The sequence below is a fragment of the Haliaeetus leucocephalus genome, unplaced genomic scaffold (assembly GCF_000737465.1).
Source record: "Haliaeetus leucocephalus isolate CR32 unplaced genomic scaffold, Haliaeetus_leucocephalus-4.0 Scaffold158, whole genome shotgun sequence".
NCBI lineage: Eukaryota > Metazoa > Chordata > Aves > Accipitriformes > Accipitridae > Haliaeetus > Haliaeetus leucocephalus.
Genome location: NW_010972594.1, coordinates 804,356 through 804,563, shown reverse-complemented (window position 1 = coordinate 804,563; position 208 = coordinate 804,356).

Here is a 208-nt window from a genome sequence, read left to right as displayed (position 1 = left end):
CAGCCGGCCCTTGGAGCGGGGCGGCTCGGCCCCACGGGTGTCGTCGGCCGGTAGCGGCGCTGCCCGCCGCCGGGGGAGGGCTTCGCCGAAGGGCCTGCGGCACACCTGCCCGGGGCCGGGGGCGGGGAAGGCGGGCAAAACTTTCCCCGAGCGGCGGCGGCTCCCGAGCCCGACGGTGGGTGCAGCGCCGGGGGTGGGCGGGACGGGC